Source organism: Mercenaria mercenaria, chromosome 1, assembly GCF_021730395.1.
Source record: "Mercenaria mercenaria strain notata chromosome 1, MADL_Memer_1, whole genome shotgun sequence".
Lineage (NCBI taxonomy): Eukaryota > Metazoa > Mollusca > Bivalvia > Venerida > Veneridae > Mercenaria > Mercenaria mercenaria.
Genome location: NC_069361.1, coordinates 68,361,098 through 68,387,561, shown reverse-complemented (window position 1 = coordinate 68,387,561; position 26,464 = coordinate 68,361,098). Strand labels below are relative to the sequence as shown.

Sequence of the window (26,464 nt, the reverse complement as noted above, 5' to 3'; positions counted from 1 at the left end):
AACAAAATGGAGAAGATTATGAATGGCAATGGACGGGCGGTCAGCATCCAAAACATGTCTGCTCTATAATTCAGTTTTCGTCGGATCTTCATCAAACTTGCTGACAATGTTTGTTTGCATTACATCTCGGCCAGTTTTGATAACCAGCCAAATTGTACCAGACACTCTTTGATTACAGTCCTTGAATTATTCGAAAAATGGGAAATTTAGCCTTGTCCGCTCTTTTAAGTCGAACAGTTTTCATCCGATCTTCACCAAACTTGCTGACAATGTTTATAGGCATAATATCTCGGCCAAGTATTATTATCACCCAAATCTCCAAATGGCTAGGTAGGGAGGTTGCACCATATACTTTTTTAATGATGATACGCAGAAAAAAACAACATTCAATGAATTGCGTATATTACGTATGAAGTGAAATAAATATAGAATAAAAAGGTTATTTAAGGTCTAACATTGTTCTGTATAATATATATTTGCACTCATACCAAGCTGGGAAAAAATAGAAAAGGCAGGAATACAATATTCAGTGAAACATTTTAAATTAAACTATTTTTATAGTAAGATAAAATAGATATAGAATAAAAAGATTATTTAACATTGTACTGTACAATACGAGATATATTTGGACTCGTACCCAGCTGAGAAAACCATATTGAACTCGCCTAGCGGCTCGTCCAATATGGTTTTCTCTGCTGGGTACTCGTCCAAATATATCTCCGTATTGTACAGAACAATGTTAAATAACCTAATATTCTTTTCGGCACCTCCTGATCTTTGATATAATAATATAATATAAGACGAACGAACAGACAGAGTGATTGCTTCAGGGCCTTGATAGCTATCATATTAGTCAGCTGTATATATTGGCATTTCATTCTGGGGTTTCATTTTAATCTGTGAGTGAAAAATTGTTAATATGCATGATTATTTGTTTTATTATAGAATACCAGTATTATAATTAAGAAACAATAAATATGTCTCTATATTTTATCAGTTAATAAAGTATGGGCAGGAGTTTGGATGCGTAATTATTAAATCACGAGTGCATAATAGTTTTGTAATTATAAAATCTATTTAGTGTATAAGCGGAGTCCCCTTATGAACAGTCTAAATGAAATCTAGTCTGCTATTATCAGTCGTTTTTTATCCTTGTTTTGTTCTCATGGGACTTTTCGCCCGAATTTTGTAACTGAAAGCTAATTGATTGTTGTTTCTATGACAAGCTGTATGATACTCCTAGATTCAAGTCTTATCTTCAGGTATTTCCTCAGGAGAAGAGCTATACGCCTATGCCTAGTTACATCAAATTGATTGATAACTTATGTCAAAAGATTTGTTTTTGTCGATGTGTAGAAGGGCCAGGGAAGTCCGTATATATGACTTCATTCTCCGCAAGGAGCTGACCGATCTCTCTGCTGTAGCAGTCGAAGCCGGCATTGTGAGTAATACTTTGAAAATTTTGTACGGAAATAAAATATAGCTGTGGTCCATAGCCTTACAAACCTATCTACAATGAGGTTCTGATGAAGGATATCGTGTTTCCAGATTTCAAGTTCGTTATCAGCTGCCACTGGGTCAATAAATGAATCATACTCTAATTTGATGTCTTCCCAGACCTGAGGGTAAGTTGATCTATTTTATTGGTCAAACGATATTTTTGTGCCAACAGCCTAAAACTTGCTACACACAGTCTCTCGTTTAGCTCAGATTGTAAATGACCAATAAACGACAGATACAGGTTCAACCGCCAATAATCTTTTATTGTATCCGCTTGAATAATGCGGCTCATTTGTCTGCCTTCAATTCGAGGTCGAGATACAGTAACACTCTGCTGACCGGTCAAAATCTCAGCAGATGTCCAAATTGTGTCAAAATACACCTCATCATTTCTCTTCAGCTGTATTACATCCCGCCGACTTTGTGCTTTTCTAGATGCTTTCACTAGATCACATGTTGGATCTTACATTGCATTTGAAAGTGAGGTAAGTATGTCTAATGGCTTCCCGACAAAATTCACAGCTATAATAAAGTCAAAGGTCAACATTGCTTGTGCAAGGAACTTGCTGTGGAAGACGTTTTAGTATCAGAATCTGTCTGTAGTGCAGCAATTGCTGAAATTCTTCACTTTCAGAATGCTGCGACCACCTAGTCGGACAAAGTCTTTTAAGCATAAGTCCTATATCAGAGTGCTCCATATACACGGCAAGATGCTTTGGTGAGCTTTTAATGAAGTAGAGTATGTCACCAACAACTGTGAACATAGAACTTACAAACGGGACATGACAGGCATGGCAAATAGCTAAGTTCAATCTATGGTTTTGGCAAAGTATGTATTTTGCTTGTGGATACAATTGTGTGACCCTAGCTTTAACACAACGAATCTTACCTGCCATGTTACCTGCACCGTCATAGCCTTGACCAACAATAAGTTTTGGGTCCAGACCTGGGTCCAGTTACAATTATAATGTAATTAATTATAATTAATTACAGTTTTTCAATTAATTGAAAATAATTAATCATTGAGACAAAAATCAATTATTTTAATTGTAATTAATTAATTAAAATCCAAACAAATGCAAAATAATTGTCAATTAAATTCAATTACTGTTCAATTTCATGTAGCAAACTGTCACAAACTTATGGCAATTAAATATTGGCAAAAATACAGGTTATTGTGCAGTAGCTGTTATCACCTGGGGGTATAAATTACACACTTGCTGGTCATCTTAAGAGGTATTAATGTAATCTGTATATGATCCTGAAACTGTTGCTAGACCATTGATGAATATTAAGCCATTGAATTACAATAACTAGTAGTATAATTAGCCTGAAGGAAGAGAATTTGATGTCATCAATTGGTTAAGTAAGTAAGATGGGAAGTAAGAAGTGGCTCTACCAGCATCGTCTGCGCCAGTTGAACGGCTCTTCTCAATAGCTGGGAAAGTGTTTAGGCCTTAACGGTGTTCACTGACAGACAGTAACTTTGAAGCATTAAATGTTTTTGAAATGCAAAAATGACTTATAAACAAGCTTCTGCATCATAAATCTGTGAATTGTGTTCACTAACAGAAAGTAAACTTTGAAGTGTTCATGTTTTCGAAATTCAATAAGGACTTATAAATCTGCATCATTAATATGTCTTTGATAGTAACATCATGATTCTATTTGTGAATATATTGCCAAATAATTAAAACAATAATTAATTATTTTCCTTAAAATAATTGTAATTTTTTAATTACTTCTGTAAAAAGCAAGTAATTATAACTGTAATTTAATTGAAGCATTTCTATTTAAATTCAAATTAATTAATCAATTTTGAAAATAATTGAACCCAGGTCTGGTTGGGTCTAGGTCATACTTTGCAAGCACCCCAATTAAAATATTGAACAACGTTTCTCCAGTTATGTTTCTAGTAAAGACAAAAGACAAAAGTCAAAAACTCTTCATGAACAGAATGGGTATCAGAGTCAGACTTTTCCACAAATCTTAGACAGAAAGCAAACTGTTCTGTATATTGCTTACATCAGCTGATTCATCCGCCATTAAAGTAAAATATTTGGCCGACTGACAACGTCGAATTATTTCTGCTGATACTTGGTTCCCGCAAAGGTTAATGAGCTCGTTTTGAATTTTAGGGTCGATTATTTTTTGATGTTTGTCTTTAGTCAACCTGTTTGATGTGCTCATTAAAAAATGGGTCAGTTTCTGCCCTGAACTCCAGTAAAGCGCGGAAATTACTATCTTTCTCCGTTTTACCTCGAATTACCAAGTTTTGCCGACCACAAAGAAGTATTACCCTTATAATTGAAGACAAAATATGTCTGTTTCTCTCCACCTTATTCTTGTAAGCGTCTGACCCGAGCTCCACGACTGACCACTCTTCACGCATGCAACTACATACATAATGTTTTTCCTTTCCTATACAGTTAAGGTGTTCATCAGACCTCATGTGAATGTCAACAACCTTTTTGACATTGCTTCAGTCTGTTAAAGGACGAGATAAAATCGTATTTGAGGAAGAGTTGCCAAACACAAACCAATGTGCACAGAAAACACCATCAACTGCCTCATAAACGAAAGCAGGCACACGATTTATTTATTTATTTTATTTTTTTGCCACAAAGTCGGAGAGTAATAACTGACAATAAGCTAATTTCATATGAAAGATATCCGCATGCCTTTCATAACGCTGAAAGAATTTTTAAAATCAGGCCACTATTGAAAAAAAGATATCGCAGTTTTGAAGTTTAGGAAGATGGCTGATCATGGAGGCAGCTATTTGAGTATGTTTGTGACGTCATTTACACACTGTTGTATTTTTTTAGCAAAAAACCTTTTAAATAGATTAATTTCATATGTTTCTTGAGTGTAAGATGTAAAATATGGTAATTTCTTTCATTATAGCTGGAAAAAGTAAAGAAATTATTTTACATTTCATATGAAAGATATCCGCATGCCTTTCATAACGCTGAAAGAATTTTTAAAATCAGGCCACTATTGAAAAAAAGATATCGCAGTTTGAAGTTTAGGAAGATGGCTGATCATGGAGGCAGCTATTTTAGTGTGTTTGTGACGTCATTTACACACTGCTGTATATTTTTAGCAAATAACCTTTTAAATAGATTAATTTCATATGTTTCTTGAGTGTAAGATGTAAAATATGGTAATTTCTTTCATAATAGCTGGAAAAAGTAAAGAAATTATTTTACATAAATAAGTAAATGCAGTTCTAATATGCATCTGGAAATTTAATAAATCCGCCATAATGATTTTGTTTTTTGTTCCCATGGAAACAAAATGGCTACCATTTTTATCAAATATTTAAATGCTCATTACTTACTCATTCTTAAGCCGATTTTGAAAATTCTTTCACTTCTTTAAATGATTTATGAAATCCTAGCAGAAGGAATTAACATAAGAACAACATTGCCTTTCCCTTTTACACTATAGCTTTCAGACAGCAGTGCAGAAGATGAGGATGGAGTTGAAATTGTTTCACTTTCACCAGATTTTGTTTTGAGATGCGGATCTTTATGGCTGTTAGATCAGAAGTCCTGTGTCTATAATCATAATACTGGATGTCCATGGTTAGAAACCACCAATTCTTAAATATCTTAAACACTGTTGAAATGCAAGTTTCATATAATTCTTAGTCGATGTTAGCGCTGTGAACCAGGATCTCAAGGTTAATAAAATTAACTTTAGAGAACAGTTTCACAATGCAAATATTACATTGGTAAATATCAAAATTAAGGTAGGTGTGCACGTTCGGATCATTTTTTTCTACAAAGTAGATTTTTTTGGTAGATCGATTTGAAAAATTTGGACCTCAAGCAAGTTTTCGTAATGGGAGTCGAGGGGAAAATCACAATTTTGATGACATTTCCGCGAAAAGAAATTATTCTGCAATGTAGATTTTATTGAAACTTCTCAAAACTATAATCTAACATGTGGTGTATAATATGGTGAAATAAAATGTATAGGTCCTTGTGCTTTTTCGAGATATTTGCCAAAAATAAAAAAATAATAAATTTATTTGAGAGATTCGCACATTTCAAGCTGATTATAACACATGATTTGGAATTAAATTACGTGTCAAACTTTTTAATATCTTATCTTATCTCTAGAAAGATAATAACGTTGTAGTTTTGATACATTCACTGATTCATAAAATGATTTTTGCTTCCGTATACCCAGTCAAGGCTTTATTTATTTACCCGGATATATGACGTCAAGCCATTACTTCCGGTTTATCAAACGTGCAGAATAACCTAAAGCTCAGAATCGCCAACCAATCAGATGCTGGAGTTTTGCAGGTGTCCAATCTCAGTTTTATTACCTTGGATCAAGATCAAGATCACTATTTGATATTGTTGATTAATATAAACTGAAGATAGAAAAACAAATCTTGAGTGTAATATCAATGTCATTAAATATAAAGTAACAGTGGCCAGAAAGGCATAAGCTAAGAAGTTGCTCTGTATACTTTTAAAAAAGGCGGCAAAGTGATCGCGTGATCTTAATGTGGTTGTTTCTTTTTCAGATCCCGCGTTAACTTCCCACGCCACCGATACAACTCGTACATCAAAGACAAGTGTTGCTCATTCTAGCACATTAACAACGTCAACTATTGGGTCTGATAGCACAGTATCGACATCAAGTGTTGCTCCTACTAGCAAAAGCACACCAACAACGTCAACTATTGGGACTGCTAGCACAGTATCGACATCAAGACAACAAGTTCTTCTACTTCTCCCCAAAAATCAATCATATCTTTGTCGACAACATCCACACATTCTGACTATGAGCAAGATACAATAAAAACTTCATCTTCATTCTCCACAACTTCTGGACAGAATTCAGCAATGACAGTAACAACGGATCCAAATACAGCTAGCGAAACTGCCTCCAATGACCTTACTCAGACTAGCCAAACAGTCTTCATAAGCAAACCGACTAATAATACAACTGCCTTCACGAAGCTCGAAATGACCAGTGCATCTTCATCTACGGACTCAGATACGATTTGTCCGGCTATTACAGCGGACCCAAGCATGTCTCTCTCAACGCCCACAGTGGACCCTAACACTTCTCCTGCTCCCGTCTCTACCGATTCCACAACAAGCAGCCTAGTCGCAACCATTAACAACACAACATTTTCATCCACATCCGGAACACCGGTTTCATCGTGTATGTGTAACTGTTCGGATTTTTCCAAACTTTCTACAAAACGTCCCTCATTTAAAAACCAAACGTTTGAAGAAATGCTGGTGGAATTGCAGGTGGACAAATCCAAGCTCTCGGCAACACGGCGCAAACTTACTTCAGCACCGGACAATCATATAGAGAGTAAAAGCACGGGAATTCTCGGGGCCGCCATCATTGGGACGATATTTGGACTGTTGCTATTGGCCGACTTGTTTTAAGCTGACTGTACTGCGAGTGTTGTGCAAATCGCAACTATAAGTTTTTAGAGTAGAGTTGTAGGGGAATCGAATAGTTTAAAAGAAGCATACATTCTTTTAACCAATACAGAATTTTAAAAATCGAACATCAACGTAATGTGCAATTATTATGTCTCCTACCACACAGTGGTATGGGAGACATATTTTAAAATTTACTCCTGTCTCTCTTTGTGTGTGTGTGTGTGTGTGTGTGTGTCTGTCTGTCTGTCTGTCTGTGTAACAAATCTTGTCCGCACTCTAAGTCAAACATTTCTCATCCGATCTTCACCAAACTTGAACAGAATGTGTTTGACCATAAGACCTCGGTCAAGTTCGATAACTAGCCAAATCGGTGTAGGCACTTCGGAGTTATGACCCTTGAATTGCCGAAAATCGGCATTTTAACTCTTGTCCGCGCTCTAAGTTAAACATTTCTCATCCGATCTTCACCAAACCTTAACAAAATTTGTTTGACCATAAGACCTCGGCCAAGTTTGATAACTGGCCAAATCGGCCCAGGCACTTTGGAATTATGGCCTTTGAATTACCGAAAATCGGCATTTTTACTCTTGTACGCACTCTAAGTCGAACATTTCTCATAAGATCTTCACCAAACTTGAACCAAATGTTTTTGACCATAACTCCTCGGCCAAGTTCATTAACTAGTCAAATCGCCCGAGGCACTTCAGAATTATGGCCCTTGAATTACCCAAAATCAGCCTTTTTACTCTTCAAAGGTATATTTGTAGTGAGTACATTTACTGTATATAAAGACTGACTTGTTATTTAGATGATTAGGCAGTTGTAGGAGACATGCGCTTTTCTCAAAAGCAGCTCTAGTTTCTTTTCAAATAAGGCGAATTCTTGCATATATATTCCTCTGACATCGATTATGTATTATAGGTACAGTAGAGCCGCTGTAAAACGGCATAATAACAGAATGTACACACGAGGTCTTCCTGCACCATTAAAGTTTGAGAAGTAGGAATAAGATCTAAATTGTGTCAGTATGACTCTAAAGCTGGCAAAAACAAAACAAGAAGTAGCATTATCTTTGCCCTGCAATGTTAAATCAGACAAGGTTGTTAGTAAAGTAACCCCTAGGGAGTAGTAAACCAATTTTTTGTATTTTCAGTGTTTTTTTGTAAAGAGGTTGCACGCATGCGCATTGCTAATTCAGTGTTGGAAACAAAACGTTGCCCTATAAACAAATGTCATACTGGTATTGTTTTGCAGGTTTTGAAAATGTCTGCGTTCTGTTGTCTTGTATGAATTTACTTAGAAATAGATACGATAAAATGTTTAACTTTGATTGTTTAAATGTACATTGAATAGTTTTGCAAATAATTACATTCACGGTTGCTGAACTTGTAAGCATGGCAAATAACATCATTTATTACATACTCGTTTCTATTCCCCGTTAAGTTACAATGGTACCAGAAACGTCAGTATTTTTCCGAACACTGACGCCTGAATTTCATATCGGGTGCGTGACGTAATGTAACGTGTATCATTCTTTTCATTTAATTCAGTATTGTCAGGCTATTGAACAAAGTCATAATATTTACATTACTTTTATACGTGTAGAAACGTATGTAATAAAAAGTTTATTATCTTTGCATCGGGAAATATGCACACGTTCTTGAGTGGAAGAATAAGTACAGCGCCGCTCCTATAAAGTCGCTCAGTATTTCCGCTGCAGAACTCGTGCATATTTCTCGATACAAAGCTAATAACCTATTATCCGAGTAATCTTGAACAAAACCTGGATCTGGTGTTCGATAACATAAAAGTGACAACGAATAAAAGGCAATTTCTATATTAAATGGTGAAAATATCAACTGAATAAACAAAATATTAAGATAGTATATAGCTTCAATAATGCTTTTGAAATGATTTCAGATGATATAATAAGATAATCACAACAATATCTAAAAATCACGCACACTAACACGAACATATATTTTTCATTTCTCCTGTATTTTAGAAGAAATGAACAATTGTGAGAAGTTTAATTCTAGTATGCTTGTTTCTGTTAAAACACGTTTACGTTAAAATGGCGTCACGTAAATTAACGGGCACGGCGTCAGTGCTTTTGTTTCGACCAAGAAAGAGCGCCACTACATTTTATCTTCTGTTTTAGATAAGTGGCATACTAGAATCGAAATAATGTAAAACAAAGTCCTGTTATACTTTAATTAAAACACACAAAATCGGTTATACGTCGCTAGAATAATTTACTCGCGCTACGCCCTCGTGAAATTATTCCTCGGACGTATAACATTATATTTTTCCTATCCATTTTTTCCTAATTTAAATATGCATATGCGGATTTTTACACGGGGAAGTGGTATGCTCACAATCGTCTCTCATTTATAGAAACTTGCAAGAGGTCAGCACAGCAAAAGATTTAAGAACAAGGTATTATCATCTTTATTTGCTGAATTTCTATAGTACACGATGATGCTTAAACATCATGGTTAAATAAAGTTCTTAAGGTAGTTCTTCACGGTTGATAGAACACATGGTGTTGGGGTAACATCTTTTATACGGAAAATTTAGAATAATGCTTGGTAGTCGTTATAAGGGTATAATAATTTTTTCCGGGATTCTATTACATCAAGTGTTTTTAGTGTTAAGCAATCGGCGCTTCTGTCTTTCTTAAAGTTCATTTTACAAAACATGGAGGTTTTGATTAAAATAAGTTTAAATGATAACATAAAATAAGAGGCAATGTAAGAGCTCCGTTTGAAGTTTTGCGAATTGTAAAAAATCAAGTGCATTGTCCTATACATTTTATTTGGTCATGTGACTGAAAAAAAGCTGAATCTACAACTATAAAAAGTTTAATTAAAATCAACATTGTGTAACATTTTCAATTCGCGAAGCGTTTGTAACGGAGTACCGGAGGTACACTGTTTTAGTTATAAAGATTTATATCTAACGAGCGTAAAGTACGTATTCCTCCATGGTTTATTTGCCAAGACCACAGGATTATTTTTTCGCGCCGGCCTGGGTTCGATTCCCACCTCGGGGATGTTTTTTCCTTGATTTTAGCTTTTATAAGAAATCTTAAAAACAAAAATTAATGTTCATAATATGACCACAATTCCGTTCTAACAAAAAGAAAGATCGTTTTAAGCCAAAATCTTGACGTCTGCGCCTTTAAATGTTGAAAAAGAATCCTATATGCAGAGATGCCTTAAGCGCAAGATCAGGGTCGCTGTGAAGGCCAGAAATGACAAATAGTTTTAAGACTTGTCTCCAAACTCATTTATTACCTCCAACTCATTGCTTTTGTTGTAATTTAGTTGTACGTAAGCTAGCGATAACTTCACCTTAAACGCATTCGAGCTTTCGTATCAGTGCTGATCAGTTCATAACAGCCCATTTCCGCACAAGCATCAGAGGCGGGTGCAAAATTTCTCTAGACATAATTTTGACATTCCCCAGTGCTAACGCCTTTAAATTACTTTAAAGACATACACTCGTGGTTGTTTATAACCAACCGACAGATTATCTTGAAAATAAAAACAAGCACACAAACTAGTTTTGAAAGTGTTTTTTTTTTTCTGATTATTCAACAATAATAAGTAGCATAGTATAACATGCACAAGACACTTGTTTTGAAAGTGTTTCTTATTATTCAGCAAATTAAGTATTATAGTATAACATGCTTTGGAAGCATTTTTCTGATTTTTCAGAAAAATAGGTATCATAGTATAACATGCGCAAAACATAAAACGTTTCATTCAGCAAAAGAAGATTGACCAACATAAGCAGCAACTGCATCCATATGATAGCTCGGCTGAAATAAAGATAAGGGTCTTCGGTATTTCAGGTTATTTGAGAATTTCTGTTGCAAATCTTTATTGTTTTATTGAATCCATTTTCGGTCGTCTTTGACTGGAACTTCTTTTCCGTCGTCAGCAATACCTGCATGTACTCTTCAAATGACAAAGCTAGTTTGATGCATCTTTAAGAAGCACCGGTATGTCTGAAATTGACGTACACACATTACCTGCATATATATATATAATTAATGCTTGTGACAGACACTTCCAAGAATTCTTGTCATGGAGATCATTTCTAGCATAACCAATCAAGCCACTTTATTTTCATCAGTAGCGTGTTTGTCTCCCTTTGTTCCCATTTCCCTGGTCATAGGCCTACTGATGTTCGTTTATTTCGGTTAAGGCTCACGAACAGAATCATGTTAGTTATGCAGGTAATGTTAGCGAATTTTTTCCAGTGAGATAAATATCTTAACACAATAAGCAGTCTCCCAAGATGATCCAGAATTGCAACCATTTAAATTAGTTTTCCCTTAAAGTATTAACCATCATGGGTACAATAAATATTCTCGCTTTAACATGATAACGCGAAAATATTCGTGTGACCAGTTATTGAACATTCGGAATCGCTTTTTAGAAACATTAAACATGCATGTTGACGCTCGTTTTCACATACCGGAAATGGTTCGTGATACAATTTATGGGACCAGTCTCACTTATCCTGTCAGGTTTTTATCTCTCTCTCACCTATTCACTAATAATCCGACGTACACATCATATAGAGGGGTTGGGAATATTCAGATAGATAGAACGCTTTAAGGAGGTAGTTTACCTTATTACTTGTATGTACGCATGCCCAACCGGAAGCTAATGTGAGGATTTACGACAAGGTTTACGAGGATTTAATTTGAACCACTCTCGAGTCCGCTTCCTGAGAAAACCAGTACTGGTGTCATATGACACCATATCGAACCCACGATCCCCAGGTTGAACGGCCGATACCTTAACCACTAGACCAGCGCTCCCTTTTTGAGCATAAGATATCAAACATTAATATACAAATTAAAGAAAAAAAGGAAAGTATCTAACCGTTCGGTAATCGCACGCCTAGCCTGCATTCTAGCCGTCCGGTTACCGAACGGCTAGCAAACTCAAGGGGATTTTAGCCATCCGGTATTCAATTTCTTAAATGAATAAGAAATGATTTAATATGATTTTACCTGATATTAACATACGATATCAATACTTATCTGCAAGCAGAATTTGTGTGAATACATACTAAAGTATATTTTAATCGTCTCGAATAGATTATTGTATTTTCAGCCGATAGCGAAAGCTTGCCGAAATCAATATTGGCGAAACGAATAGAAGAGGATGATTGTGCCGTTGTCATCAGAGAGCGTTTAGTTGCATTATGCAAGCCAACCAACAAGGGGAGATACTTCACAGTGCACAGTCCATAGGCACCCAAGCCACACCACGAGGAGGAGCTATCAGCATGGCCCAACTTTTTTTAAAATAAATTAATTTACGCAGTCAAGATATTGAAATGAAATATTTTGTAAGTGACTGTTTTCAAATAAAATGATTTTATTCCAAAGTATGAAAATGAATTACTAAAGAGAAAAATATTGTATTTCACAATGGTTTCGTGGTTAATTTCAAGTTATAATAAAAATATAATAACGTAAGAAAACAAGTTTTTGAAGTATTATTTTGAAAACGATGGCTATGGGCGGCTTGATAAACCATTAAATTCGTACCACATATGTAACGAACAGTCTCTAACAACAAGATGACAACGACACAATAATTTCCTTCTGTTCGTTTCGCCGTTATTGATTTCGGCAAACTTGAAAATGTAGTAATCTATTCGAGACTATTTAAATATATATTCTGGTACGTATTCACACAAAATATTGTTTGCAGAGAAGTATTGATATCTTAAGTAAATAACATGTAAAATGATATTTAATCATTACTGATTACCTGAAGGCTAGAAAATTCCCTGAGGAGTTGCTAGAACGCAGACAGGCTTGGCATCCGATTACAGGACGACTAGACGCTTTAAAAAAAATCGGTTTAGATACCCTTCAAAAAGTAATAGTATTCCTTTGCGTTTCCGTGACGCTAATTAAAGTAGGAGAAATGAAGGAGGTCCCTCCACAAAAAGTAGGAGGTTTGCGGACAAAAAAGTAGGAAAATTAGGAGGTTATTAACATAAATGTATTTCAAACCCAAGCCAAAACACTAATAAAATGTGCTATTTAAGCACACAAATGCAACCAAGCACTCCCAGCAGAGCTTTCAAGGTTAAGATATGGTTTGGTAGGATTATAGATATGTTGATATGAGGCAATGTATCGCAGGAGACACCAAATGCATGGGTGCATGTAGAAAGTTTTGAAACACCTGAAAATATTGCTGGGGTCCTGTTGTGGTCCCCGGTGGATCCAGGGCAAAGCCCTAGCCATGTGTCCAGAGGATGTTGGGGTGGCAGGGGGGGGGGGGGTGCGTAGGCCCACTGAAGCTGTGAAATTCTAGTAATTTCAGAGCCATACAAACATTTTTGAGGTTTTTGTAGGAGTGTATCTATACGGAGTTTTTCATCTTTAAATGGCTCCTGGAACTGCCAGCAACACATGATGAGTCCATCATCTGCAAATATAACTACTGAAAAGACTGTTTTTTTTTCCTTTTTAATGTGAAGCAAAACAGTATGCGAGGTAGGTGGTTTTATCAAAAAGTAGGAAAACGTTGGAGGCATTTAAAAAAAAAAGTAGGAAAATGTAGGAAAAAGTAGAAACACCGGAAGGCCTGTATATGTCCCCATATAAAAAGAAAAAAAATGCTGATGATATGCCAAACTAGCCTTGATACTTCACCTTCCTACAAAGGTTTAAGAGTAGAGAGACCTATACCATCAAATATTGAATATAGACAGACAGGACGAGACTACTATATCTTCCATTTGTGGGTAGATATAATTTTGAATAGTGCCGATAATAAAACAGCCAGCTATGATAAGAATTCTTAAAAGCATGATTTATTCTTTTGTGAAATTGCGAAATGAAAGTTATGAACAAAATATCTGGCATTTATTACTGATAACTTTAGTACAACTACTTAACTAAAATAAACAGGCTTTCTTTCCTTCATTCTTGACTTACCATTATTATATCAGCATGCAAATGTATAATAACTGGTCTTACTGTTTTTTTGTTGTTGTTTTTTCTTTTCTTATTGCCCTGTCCAATACAGCACTTAATTTCTCATATTAACATGTAACTCTTTTGACACCACTAAAATGTCAGTAAGAATGTTTACACAACTGTTGCCCTCAGCCATGCTTTTGCATAAGGCTCATCACCACTAAATCAAATGCAAGCCTATGCAGGTCTGGTTACCATTACTCTAGATATAAAATAGTCCTAATCTTTTTTTCCCCTTTTCTTATGCCCTTCCTAAATCCTTTTATTCTACTGCATTTCAGTGTATATCTATCGCATTCTATCGAAATCTATCGCATACTTGATAAAAATAAGGACGTAAAAACCTTAAGTCTCGAAGAGACCATGAAAGAAGCGAAAACAAGTAAATTAAAAGAGTTGTAATTAATGAAGCCTAACTTTCTTACATAAAGTTAACAACCCCTTTTCTTCAGTCTCCGTTTTCTGTGTAATGACGTAGTTCTTTTTTGGAATGAATTTAAATCTCTGATAAACTAATATTCTGGAAAATGTTAAAATAATGTTATTAAGTAAATGGATTTAAAATGAAATAAAGAACAGCTGGATTAAGTGGTGTTCAGCCTTTAAAAGTCTAAAACTGATACTGTAAAAAAAATTGTCAGTAAACATGGGCTTTTACAATGATGGCCTCAGGTCAATATAACAGAATTAAAGGGCAAGGAATGCCTGATGTGTTTATCTTATATAAAAGACGTCCTCATGCCTTTCACAATACTAAAATTATTTTTAAAATCAGACCACTATATTGAAAAAATCACTATATTGAAACAGATATGGCACTAAGAAATTTCAGAAAATGGCTGATCGTTGAGGCAGCCATTTTAGTGTGTTTAAGGTGTCATTGACACGCTGCTATTACATGGAATTTAAGAAAAATACAAGTTTATAAATACTACAATATCAGCTAGAAGGTGACAGTGAACTATATGTCTTAACAGCAAACACAGGATAATTGAAGTTTATCCATCACTTTTTTAAAGTATGTTAACTCTTTAAATGCAAAGTACATACTTTAACATAGTTAATGGAAGCAGTAGAAACATCACATATAAAGATGGGATCATGTAAAGAATACATTCACATAAATCTGCGAAGAAAGGCTTTGCTTCTCGAACTTACAAGACCTGGATCTTAGACAATACCATTCACAAGATAGAAACCAAAAGAACAGTTCGACAAAGGATTCTCCAGGCAAAGACACATAGAATCCAGATAGAGTGCGGCTCCCTACAAACAGAGGTGAAGAAAAACTGCAGGCAAGACAAAAGGACTATGATCAACCAACTTGCAGCAAAAGTAGAAACAGCGGCACAAAAGAATGATACAAGTACCCTGTTTCAGATCGCCCGCCAACTAGCAGGACGTCGAAGCAATTCGAACAAGCATGTGAAAGACTGTCCAAGCCAGAAGACCGATTGAAAAGGTGTGAAAGGAGCATTTCGATAAACTCCTAAATGGCACACCAGTCGCCCAACCCCCTACTATAGAAGAGGGACCAGACTTGACAATCAACACAGGACCAATAACCAAACAGGAAATTACAGAGTCATCAATAAGATCAAGAATGGGAAAGCTCCAGGACCTGACAAAATCCCACCAGAAGCGATAAAGGCAGAAGCAGACATCAGTGCAGACATCATGCTTGACCTGATCCAACACATTTGGGACACAGAAGAGGTTCCTGAAGAGTGGCAGATAGGGTACCTCCAAGCTACCGAAGAAAGACAACCTGAGGGACTGCAACAACTGGCGAGGCATCCAGCTTCTATCCATGCCCAGCAAGGTGCTAGCGAGATTACATTGGAGAGGATGAAAGCCGAAGTTTACAGACTTTTCATAAACTTTTAATCTCCTTAAACAGATATTTAAAATTACCCACCACTACACCCATAATGCATTTTACGTCAGATTAATGCAGATTGATGCAACCGAAGGTAAGTGTGATTTTTTTTGCAACAATTAGAATTTGTTTGGTTAAATGATGCGTTATTAGCTTATTTTGAGAATTTAGCAATTATTTTTGGAATAAATATTGTTAGGAGAAAATCTTCATAGAACCATTTCTTTCAAAATGGCGGATATCCTGAAAAACAAATGCTTATACATCCTTAAAGATCCTTTCGAAATTAAGAAAAAGTTCTAACTACCAAACGTACAGATTAAAATGAAGCATAAATAATGTTAAAAAAGATTTCAAAATAAAGCTAAAGTAACAGATTGCAAGACTGTCGCGGACGGTCGGGCCTTTTTGGCTCTTGCATGATATCTTCCGTAATCGGCCGTACCAGTTTTTTCGCATTTAATTTCATCTTTTGCTTTGATTAAAAGTGCCGAAATATTGCCTTCTTAATGTTATTATCCACAATGAGCGGTATCTGTCATAATTGCCCGCGTGTGAAAACAACTTCGGCACACTTCGTGTCAAAAGTATCGGCCTTGCTTGACTGGATCAATCATAATTAAACGATTATCTGATGGATCTTTAATCCGGTATGATTTAAACACATCGTATTACCGGTGATGACAGATCACTGTCTGGATGACAGACACCAAATTTTGCAGACAGTTTATATGTAGGTTAGTTATTTGGTTGCGATACTGGTATAAAAATGTATAATGAAAGCAAGGGCATTTGCGTATTCATGAACATGTTGTCCATTGACTGCAGATATCATTAGGTAGTTTTGAACTCGATTTTCCATTTACTAAAGCAATTATGGCGAGTTAAATATCCTAGTTTTGATCCAGAAGGTGATTTTTTTGTTTTCCTTCCAAAATGTTTTTGAATGAATGAGCTCGAGTAATTTTAGATTATACACGAACACATTCATTCCTCGGGATCATGTACACCACATATAAACTATACACGTCTTTTTCTGGAAAAAAAAATACAGGCTTCCAAACTAGTCTGGGTAAAGAAAAATTGCTGCCTTGATTGGCAGAAACGGTTTCTAAAGGCTGCCATATATGACAGAAACGCTCAGAGAAAGGCTTACAACTTGTCAGAAATAGGAAATCGCTCTTTACTGATTTCCTTTGTTTTTACATTCTTTTATATCGAATTGAAGAGTTCAACTACTATATGTAACATTTTCATGAGACAGAAAGTATGTTATTGAATGATTTACATCGAAAATGTGTTTCTTTCATAATTTGTTCATACAACCTTATAGATTGCAATTATGCATTCGAACTTAAGTATGGAGAATTTCTTTTGAAACTGAATAAGGAATCAGAACGACAGGGAGGTCTATATCTCCCATTAACTTACCCTTTATCTAATTCTTTTCTTTTCATCAACTCCAATAATAACGAACTTTAACTACATAGACCCTGATAAAGATTCAACTGACCCTTACACCTGGTATCATTGGATTTAACTTATCTTTTCAAAATGTTTTCAAATCGGAGCAGTATAGTTATTTTTTTGAAGCAGGTGATGAACATTCTCCTTTTCCTTTCAACAATTTGATCTGCATTGCGAGGTCCAAACATAAAACGAAGAAACTTGTCTTTGAACAAACGATAACCAACCTCACCGCTGACAGTATAAAGCAGACAAGACATAGTTATAAGTCTGCACAATGTCACATTTTCTGGAACTTTTTCAGAATAAAACTATCATTTTATTATTTGTCACATTTACTTTATAAAGCTTTTATGTCCACTTCTACCGTACAGGTTTTACAAATAAAATCTCAACTAAAAAGACTGCAACCATCGAAAAATCAGGGTCATGAAAACAGGCAATAAAAGGTGCAGTATGTCGCATACAGCACTAAAGGCACTAGTGGCGCATAAGGGACATATAAGTGATATATAATTGAACAACGCAACAGACTAACAGAGCACATACAAGTGTCTATCGGCATGACGGTCGTGCCAATCATTTTTCTTAAATTCGCACAACAGTCGTGCCAATTAGTATCGTTATCAGCACGACGGGTGTGTCAAAAGAATATCTTTTTAGCACAGGTGTGTTGCAGTTAAAATACTATTAGCATCATGTTGATTGTTTAAGATATTGAACCAACAGTCACTAATCATATACTCTGATACCATAGAACCCCAGTCAAATTAATAAACAAACTGATTATTGGTCGGCTAGAAAACAATTTGACTCTAGAGGACTTAACACTTCAATGCCAATGGGTTGAAAATAAAACGAATCCAAAACAATTTAACAACAACAATCTACCAGTGTTTCAATTTTCGTGACTGTGTAAGCGGAAACGTCAAAAGAATTAAGCAGGTCCGTTTTTTCTCTTTTCCTGGAGCAGATCCCTTTATCCCTTGATACTTGCTGTATCATTCTTATCAACGGTGGAATATCCTCCTTACAAAGCCCACTGCATAAAATACTTTCTAATACTACTAATAGCAACATTGTTAATCTTGTAAAAAGAAGGGAATGAAACTCCCATACCCCTACTGTATCGAAGCAGTTTCCGTCATAAAATAAAAGGTTTTTAAAAGTATTTTTCTAGAACGTGTCAGTTAAGCTCTTCTGCTTTATGAAAACATAAATGTCAATAGTGTCTAGAGCATTGGGGCTCCTTAACGATTGCACTGAGTCGGTTGACTACAAAAGGTGTTTACGTCATCGACTTTTGTTTGAAAATTTATGTACATTATGACAGTGTATACGACTAGAAAAGCACCGTCCGTGTTTTTCCTAAACTGGTGAAATTAATAAGTACAAAAGAAGTTTGAACATTCTTGTGTTTTTAAAATTACTAATAGGCTTTTGTCAAACAACTCGATACTGTGCAGTTATTTTATGTTAAATTAAATTCTCGCAAGCCAGGTGATCTACCAATTAGTTAATCGGGCAATCAATATGTAGGACAATTTACACGTGTACTACGTAAGGGATACAACCGTAACTTGGCCCAGCATACAGTATATGTACCAGTTACCTCCCTTGGATAAGAACATTTGGTAGAGGTTCGCTTAGATGTTGACATATCACCAATATTTTATATTTGTTTTTACTTTCTTTATTGTAAAAATAATCAAAATTTATTGCCGATGCACAAAAACGACACATATTTGTCATTATTATGTATTTTTGTTAAGTCGTCTGGTTTTGACTACCAAAGGGGAGACACTTTCAACTTAATTGGGGACGAAGGAGTTATCCTTTGCGCATGCGCATTAGCGTCACGTGAAATCCCCCATGTTCGGGTGTAAACAAAACAATTGTGGAATGAACAATTTCCGTAATTCTTTGACAATATAACATTTAAGCGTTGTTTTAATGATTTGTTCACAGTATTCAAACCAACCTGACAATCAAAAATATCGGTCGGTCGATTTAAATATGTACTTAGAAAGCTTGGTATTGTGTTAAATCCATGTCAATTCTGAAGGCAGTACACAGTTAGAATTTTCATATTGTATTTTTTTATGTTCTACGTTCAGACTTCCGGTAGTCTCTGCATGCATAGAATTACATAAAAATGACTCGTTTACTTTTCCTCGTTTGACTTCCCAAGCCGGAAAAGGCTTTAGAAAGATGGCTTTGCAGAGCATTTGTATATACAATAGATTACTTTAGGAAGAGAATGAATACTCCGAATCGTTAATCTGGTAATTAATGACGCAGTTTATTTGTTAAACCGTGCAGGATCTGCTTTGTTTTGAACCAAATATATACATTAACGACTATTAAATTAATAAAAAAAAAATGAAATAACTTCACTTCTAAGCGATTCTGCGAACATGACCAAATGATTTTATTTGCTAATTTTGTATGGGTAAGATTTTACAAATGTTTTCTGTACCTTTTTAAAAGCTCACAATGCCTTTGTTTAAAATGTGACTGCCACTTTTTCTGTTATGAACATAAAATATATCAGTTTTGTGTTAAATCCTATTTTACATAATTGTTTTTTTCTTCTTATATTTGTCAAATATTTTAATATTGATGAGAAAGTCTTATTGAATCTGTTGTTTTTATTACCTCCCTTTATGACATAAACTGTAAATGTGTAAAAGTCCATGTGCAGTATTAAAAGTAACTCTTTTCTAACCATATATGTATGCATAACTTCTATTTGGATAGATGTTTCATTTGTTGTTAACATAAAATTTAAAGCCTTATGGAACTTTAATCACAAAGTAGCGTTTGTGTTTTACAATTTTTCTGAACAAATTGATTTACGGATTTAAATGGATTATTTATCATTGCTTTTTTATAATTGAAAAGAGCTACAAAACCATATTCATAATCAAGAAAAAAATGTTTTCAGCAGTAAAGATCGTATTTTAAACAACTCTGAAGTAGTTAGTTGAACTTCTTAGCAGGCCTTGATTAAGATAGCCTTGCCAATTTTTAATCTGTTTACTGACTGAGAACCTTTTAAATAAAAATGGTCTAAGAAATAATATATCTCAAATGAATAAAACCATTGTTTGGAGTTATCAAGACTAGTATTATTATGTACGTCATTGGCGATATCCACCAAATATTTGCCTGGTTCCTGTTAATTTCTTTTCCAGCGCGCCGCTATGCCGTCTAACGTTATGACGTAATAATTGTGACGTCAGAAAAATGAATTATTGAATATTATAAGATTCTTTCACTGGTTGTAAGTGTAAGTGCAGATGGGAATTTCCGGCCTCGAGGGTAACTGTTTAGGCGGTAACGAGGTTCCTACCGAGTTACCGCCTAAACAGTTACCCGAGAGCCGGATATTCCCATCTGCACCTATAACCAGTGACAGAATCTTTTTCTTGCATACTGATATCAAGATAAAATAAAAAAAATAAAATCAGTCGAACGGCTTTCTTTTTAGAACTATTTATTATAGCAGCGTATTTAAACAAAGCGCGGGAAATCAACGTCCGTAAACAGGAAAGACGCCATGACGTTTCAAAGACAAATAACAATGTTTAGTTCCGGTTTTTTTTTATCAGTTCCAGCGAAACGTTATGAGTTTTTGATAAAATAACGTGTTTTGAATCGAGAAATATACTATCAGGAACAAAGAGGAACTGTCATGGTATTGGATTTTACTGTTTTAAATTAAGGGCATATTAGAATCGAAATAATTTATAGCAAAACCGTGTTTTAACACTATTTATACACTTGGGCGGTAATACGTCGTACAAATAATTTTACTCGGACTGCGCCCTCGTGAAATTATTATTTAAACACTCTTCTTCTATTAATTATTTCTTAAAAAAAAACACAGTTTTCAGCCTTCTTTGTTCAACAGGAAAACAAATCGGGTCGTGTTAGAATTTCATATATACACTGAACGGATCTTTGAACGTCCATTTCATCTGTTTTACAATATGTTTGACATTGCTAATGGTACATATCTGAACGCTTTCACACATTTAGAACAATATGTTGTAGATCTAAATAGCATATACAAATTTGAACAAAAACGAATGATGTTACGGTATCATTTTATTCATTCTTTTTCACTTTTCAAGAAATTTTGGAGCTTTTTATAACTACAGTTAAGTGTAAATTACAGATAAGGAAATTCCATTCAGTCGAAATTCTAGAAACTTTAAGATATATAGTACTTTCTCTTGGTTGACATGTTAGGTTCAGATATAAGTGAAAAATATTTTAATAACTACTCATGAAATTGAAAGTCTTATCAAGACGTTTATTTCTCTTTTCAAAACTTTGTATGTAAAGGAAATAGAAAAAAAAATATTTTAGATAAATTTTACATTTTATATAGATAATTTCATATAATAGGTTGTATACCCATACTCAACGAGCGTGCTATGCCTTTCCGCATACGATTATTAACACATCATGGAAAAGTGGACAGACTTATAGATACAAAGGCGCCTGCGAACTTGATGTAGTAGACAATAAATATTACATTTAATAAAGATATATCACATATTCAGGTAAACGCATTCTTACTGAACTCTGCAGATGTAAATAGTATGTGTATTACTGCATTTACAAATTATATATTATATATAATTGAGCCGTGCCATGAGAAAACCAACATAGTGGCTTTGCGATCATATGGATCCAGACCAGCCTGCGCATCCGCCACTATCATGTTGGTTTTCTCATGGCGTGGCTCAATTACAGTTTTCACAGAAATAAATAGATAAAAAAATGTGCCCATTTGTAGAGCAACATTTTCAGAATTGCTAGACTGGCAGAATCTGGAATTGACATTTCTGTCTTTTTGTAGTTGAAACGTAATAACGTTCCGCAAAATACGTATTTGCCGTATCTTCCGTGTTTCATGGAAAGTCTGGTGCGTGTTTAACTACATTTACGTCACCTAACAATATTACGTAATCGCATGGAAATCGACGAGTGTCATTATACTTACGCGCAATAATTAAACTTATCCTATCTCTTGTTCTGTTTCACAGCTGTTCAATTCCGACATAATATACAGCCATCCAATGAAGAGATGGATTTGTGTGAAGAACAAATACAACCCAATGCCGCCACAGATCTACCAAGCGACATTCATTCCGACATTTAGCGGAATCGTAGAACCTTCTGGAGAATGTTTTGTCCTCAAGAATGTCCAGACATTTTGCTTAGATCATGGTAAAATCTCTTCGTTTTTACTCGTACGTTTTTTGGCGTTAAACCTGGGAAGAGACAAAAGCATCATGTATGTTTTTGTTACCTTTAGAAACATATTGTTTACATTAAAACACTTCAAGACCCGTACCACTCGATATAAAAATATCAAATTACTCTAGTTTCATCACTTGACTGATAGAATTAATGATCATATGTATCAGGAAGCGCAAAAAGCTATTCGTAATGTTATTGTAAATTACTTGCAACAGTATCTTAAGAAATAATGGTTAGGAGACGCATATGTTTCCAAATGCCACCTATATCTAAAGCAAAAAAAGGAAACGTCATTCATGGAATATGGGCTCCTGACATGCCTGAACGCTCAATATGTTTCCAATATTATATTGGAAGTAATATCTAAGATACAACCAATATAATTTCAAAATAGGGAATCAAAAGGTTCTGAATTAAGTCTAAACCGTAGACATCATTTATTACAACCCTCTAAGCCTTGGGTCGATTACTCATGCAATACTGGTAGTTTATGCATAATGACACCCGAGGCTGTTGTCAGGAATATTTCTCGCAACCTGGTCAAAATATTTGGATTTCATTCACATTAGAAGTAAATTTCTGATTTTGAACTATTTTTTTTTTTTTGAAGATATAGTTATGGTAAAAGTTATTCAGTTGCCATGCCAGGAATAACGTAATTTCTTTGGGCTTTTATAAGGCCAATGGTAATATAACTTCTTTGGGAAATTATAGAGTTATGCTGAACAGTATTTTTTTGTAATAAAATCTGAAAAGATATAGAGAACATTTTCGGAATCGTAGGTGATAATATTTCCCGGGGGTAGCCATATTTGACAGGTCCAAGAAGTACAATTACTGAAGTAAAAACTGTAAACTGTGACAGTCTTAGTCTTTCTAACTTCATATTTATCTTTTGCTTGTTCTGATATTTGGCATATATTATACTCATTAGTATAAACAGTTATAAAAGTTGCATCCTTATGTCTGTGTTACAGATTGCATATATGAAAACAGTAAAGACTTTCCTTGTCGTTCATATCGGCTTACGTATTAAGCTACTTATATTTTGTTGACTTTTGTGGTAACGTGATTTTGATGGGAGACACATTGTTTACTCCTGTCTGTGTGTCTGTCTGTCACAAATCCTTATCCCGCACTCTAAGTCGAACATTTCTCATCTAATCTTTACCAAACTTGAACAAAATGTGTTTGTCAATAAGTCCGCGGCCAAGTTCGATAACTAGCCAAAATCGGCCGAGGCAATTAGGCACTTCGGAATTATGGCCCTTGGATTACCGAAAATCGCTCAGGTCTTGGGGCATAAATGATTCATATATTACTAATCATGTAAATAGTATATGAGTCATTTAATGTCAGATGATTAGGCATTTGAGGTCTTGGTGCATGGTTGACTCATTTACTACTCTAATAATTTACAGATTTATGACTGACAAAAACATAAATGTCCCCGAGACAAAGCCGCTGATTTTTTCGTCAGTTATTTAACATTTTTAAAGTTCTTACCAGACTTTTTCTTTCCAGTGTGTGACGGCATATAGCATTTTATAAGCTTTAAGTACGTACAAAAATGACACACCTTAAGACATGCTGTATGAAACTTTACAACACACTTAAAATCTAAGCTTTTCCATTGGTTATTTCTAGAATATGCATTATACAACTTATTTTGTGTGTGCAACTACACTGTGCTTAAACTAATCGCATCGTTGTTCTATTACTTGATCTAATCACTTAACATTTCATTATAATATTATGTTTTTACACTGTTAAGCGTGGGTTTGAGTTTAAGGCTACAGGAGTTATAGTCTTTTGGTTATCTTTTGAAATCGCTTTTTGAAATCAAATCATATTTTACTGGAATATACTTGTGTTTCAGATCCTGTCTCAGAAATTACGAATGACACGACAACCAGTACAACATCTACTGGTACAACAACAGGAAACCAACAGACAACTGAATCTCCTGATACTAGTACAACAACAACTGACGTTAATACAACTTCACACTTACCAACAATCACAACATCTTCAGAAACCGGAACAACAGTAACACCAACAGAAACAATAACAACTGAACAGCTTCAGACAAAATCTTCAGGCACAAGTACACCACCGCCACCACAAACACTAACAACAACATCGACTGAACAACTTCCAACAATTTCTTCAAGCACAAGTACACCACCAACACCAGTACCAACAACAACAACAGAAGCAACATCAACTGAACATCTTTCAACTACAACAACAGAAACAACATCAACTGAACAACTTACAACTACAACAACAGGCACAAGTTCACCACCACCACCACCAACAACAACAGAAACAATATCAACTGACCGACTTCCCACAATATCTCAAGGCATGAGTATATCACCAACACCACTGACAACAACAATAAAAAGAACAACACCAACAACATCTTCAGGCACAAGTACGGCGTCACAACCGACAATGATCGAACAGCATTCTACAAGCCCAGTTACAGTTACTGAAGTATCGTCAGACCAAACCAACATGGAATCAGAATATATATGTAGTTGTGAAGATTTACATAAAATGTCACAACAACAGTTTCTAGAAATGCTGCAGTCATTAAAGGTAGACAAATCAAAACTGTCAGCGACTCGGAGAAAGCTAACATCAGCACCAGACGATCGTGTAGAAAGTAAAAGCATGGGAGTTGTTGGAATCGTCCTAATAAGCATAGTTGTTGGGCTCTTTATACTCGCAGATCTCTCTAGGCTGCTGTAATCTGGTAGACTGAGCGGAAGAAAATTGTTTGAAAAGATTCATTGAAAAGGAAACATTTGACCTTGTTGTATATTTCTTTTTTCTTTTTCTTTTTTGCTTTGATTTTCATGGAATTAATTACTAAGTTAACTTCAATCCATATATGTAGCAATGATCCATCTAATATTTAGCAACAGAAACAAATGAGCCGTGCCATTAGAAAACCAACATAGTGGGTATGCGACCAGCATGGATCCAGACCAGCCTGCGCATTCGCACAGTCTGGTCAGGCTCCATGCTGTTCGCTTTTAAAGCCTATTGGAATTGGAGAAACTATTAGCGAACAGCATGGATCCTGACCAGACTGCGCGGATGCGCAGGCTGGTCTGGATCCATGCTGGTCGCACACCCACTATGTTGGTTTTCCCATGGCACGGCTCAAATATTAAGTAGATTCCTCTTTTTACAGGTTACAAATCATGTATTGGCCCTACAGTAAGATAAAGCGTCTGGCTATATGACGATGTGTAAGTCCATTAAATACATTTGTATAATAGAATTCTGCTTAAGCCGGTACTAAAGAAGCTCATTAAGATTCGTTAGATGTGTTGAACGGATTCAAATCGAGTCTGCCAATAATTTGCGTAGACTTTGTTATCCGATGGAAGGGCAAATATGAAGTGAGCAATCAAATATCTCTCCGGAGCTTTCTGATAACAAAATAGAAAATAACCAGTTTATGTTGTGGTTAACGAGCAAATCTCGCGTTGTTTTTCTAGTGCATCTGTGAAAAGCGAAGGGCGAGAACATGATGTCCTTAACAGGATTTCGTACAAATGTATCTTTTGGTGTTACTTTTCAAGTGAAGTCTTGAAAAATGCCTGTGATGAAATATGACAAAGTAGAACCTTATTTTAAATTATCCGAATCATTATCACCTTATACGACAGTACATATGTAGACACAATACACCACGAAATAAAAAGTTCAAAATGTGCGTCTTGTATGCCTGTATTGATAACAAAGTCGTTTTAACGACGTTGAACTAAAAAACAAACTTTGAAAAGAGACAGCAGCAAAACAGTCTCCGCTATGAGGAATGATCTCTACTCCACAGGAAACAATTGTTGAAAAGCAAAGAATTAAGAC

General features: G+C 35.2%; 1 protein-coding gene across 1 annotated transcript in view; it reads right to left on the bottom strand.

Annotated features, from left to right (window-relative positions):
- Positions 1-13,964: 13,964 nt before the first annotated feature.
- The window catches only part of LOC123565870 (tetratricopeptide repeat protein 7B-like), a 73,039-nt gene continuing 60,539 nt past the window's right edge, over positions 13,965-26,464 (bottom strand). Inside the window, exon 21 of the transcript XR_008372159.1 lies at positions 13,965-14,031. The gene's annotated coding sequence lies outside the window, so the exon portion shown is untranslated. The remainder of the gene's footprint in view (positions 14,032-26,464) is intronic.